Below are 2,287 nucleotides of genomic sequence, written 5' to 3' on the forward strand. Positions count from 1 at the left end.
GTGGTTTCCTCCTTTCTTTTTTCCTCCTGATACTAACTAGTTTTTAAGGAAGGTTTTACATGAACACCATGTCTCTGGTACAAGTGACATTACATCCCTCCCCCTTCCCCTGACTTGGTAACACCCACCCTCACCCTGGTTGTTGCTGTGTGCCCTCGAGTCAATTCTGACTCAGGCGACTCTGAAGGACAGAGAAGAACTGCCCACAGGGTTTCCTAGGCTGTAATCTTTACAGGAGCAGATTAAATCTTTTCTCCCACAGAGTGGTTGGTGGGTTTGAACCACCCACCTTTCAGTTAGCAGCCAAGTGCCTAGCCATTGGGCCATGAGGGTTCTTCACACACTGGAGCAAGAATTAAATACTGTTATAGGCAAACCACTCAAAAGACTGCTAGGAATATGGTGAGTGCATACGGAGGGTGGCTCTGGGCAGGAGTATCTCAGACACCAGCAGGTTTCAGGGGAGCTTCCAGACTAGGAGTGGAAAGAATCTCGAGATCCGCTTCCAAAAAAACAGACAAAAATTAGCCAGTGAGATCCTTACGGGCAGCAGCAGGGCCCTGATACAGCGCCAGAGGATGAGCCCTCAGGTCAGAAGAGGCACCTTCTCAAAGCCGAGCCTACCTTAACAATGCGGATGGAATAAAGCTTTCGGGACCTTCACTTGCTGACAGGGCATGACTCAAAATGAGAAGAAATGGCTGCAACCATCCATTAATAATTGGGACATGGAATGGACGAAGTACAAATACAGGAAAACTAGAAGTTGTCAACAATGAAATGGAATGCATAAAGATCAATATCCTAGGCATTAGTGAGCTGAACTGGACTGGTATTGGCCATTCTGAATCAGGGTGCTGTTTAACCAAGTTTCTATCACTTGTTTTAGGGGAAAAGAGTTGAGTTTTCCTTCTCTGGCAGGTTTCCTTCCATAGGTTCTAGCTTTCACAGGATTTACTGTATCAGCAAGTCACTCAAACCTACTGGGTGGTTTTATGCACCCTATTTGCGTAACAGACTGCCCAATCCCTGAAAGGTGTGTGAAACATACCAATCACAGGGCAGGCTGCAGCCAAACCAACTGTTTGGCGAAATTATAAACGTGAGTCCAGAAAGGTCACAGACACAAGCAACCCATGGCCCTGAAGACCAGCTACTCAGCCCAAGGCAGGCACGGGTACAGCTGCCACAGGCAGGAGGGTGGATCACCAGGCATCAGGCCGAGGGAAAATAGCCAATCTGAAAACGTAACATCCCACCACACACAACTCACAAAGTAATGGGATCATAGAGTGGAGACCAGGCCAGCGGTCACCAGGGCTCAGGCTGGGGGCCCATGCTCATGACAGGGTAGGCGGACAGTGCTCCTTTGTGGTGATGGGACAGCTCTGTCAGCTCACTGGGGTGGTAGCTCTGTTCTACATGTGGTAAAACATCACAGAACACACATGCACACGTGTGAATACACATGAACAAGCGTGGCATGAGGAAGCATCGCCACCCCGTCCACCCTTTACTAGGCGCTCCAGTGGCAGTTCAAATGCATCAGCCGCTCAGTGGAAGGAAGGTGAGGCATCTACTTCTGTAAAGATGACAGCCTTGGAAGGCCAATGGGGGCCTTACGGCTTGGAACTGACTCGATGGCAGTGGCACTGGTTTGGTTTCGGGTCCATGCCCTGGTGAAGGGCATACTCTGTGCCAGTCTGCAACTTGCTGTGACTCTTACAGGACAGGCCCCGGAAAGGAGGGGGAAGGCTCTGCTTGGTCCTGAGAGAAACTGTGGTTCATCCGGTCTACCTGCATGGCAGCCCTGCTTCCACCCAGAGCAGCCCTGTGCCTGGGGCGAGGGGCTGCCTCCCTGATGGAAGTGAACAAGGGCACAGAGCTTTTCTCCAGCAAAGGGGAAGCTCGGTGGACAGCTGGCTGAGCCACAAGCCAGGACTGGCCACAGAGCAAGAACATCACTAGAAGGGACAGCTTCCTTTGGTGAGACCCCCGAGACCATGATCCCTGGTCACCCTTCAGGTCTGAAATGGAACTCACTCCTGTGGCTTCCAGCCAAACAACAGACAGGTATATGGGGTGAACATTTACATCAGGTAGATACACTCCTTGGAGTGATCAATCATGGGAGAACAGAAGGACAGTGTATGCACAAGGAGAAAGCAGGAATGCATAGGAAAGGACACAGGGAAGCGGTACCTACGGGGAGGAAGTGGGAAGAGAGCTGTTACACTATGGGGATTGTAGTCAGTGTCATGAGACAAAATGTGTATGAACTGCTGTA

General features: G+C 50.6%; 1 protein-coding gene across 1 annotated transcript in view; it reads right to left on the reverse strand.

The window, feature by feature from the left end:
• Positions 1-2,287, reverse strand: part of MED15 (mediator complex subunit 15) — a 68,507-nt gene that overhangs the window by 21,099 nt on the left and 45,121 nt on the right. The gene's annotated exons all lie outside the window — the stretch shown is intronic.

Source organism: Orycteropus afer, unplaced genomic scaffold, assembly GCF_000298275.1.
Source record: "Orycteropus afer afer isolate SDZICR_OR568_19922 unplaced genomic scaffold, OryAfe1.0 scaffold00502, whole genome shotgun sequence".
NCBI classification, from domain to species: domain Eukaryota; kingdom Metazoa; phylum Chordata; class Mammalia; order Tubulidentata; family Orycteropodidae; genus Orycteropus; species Orycteropus afer.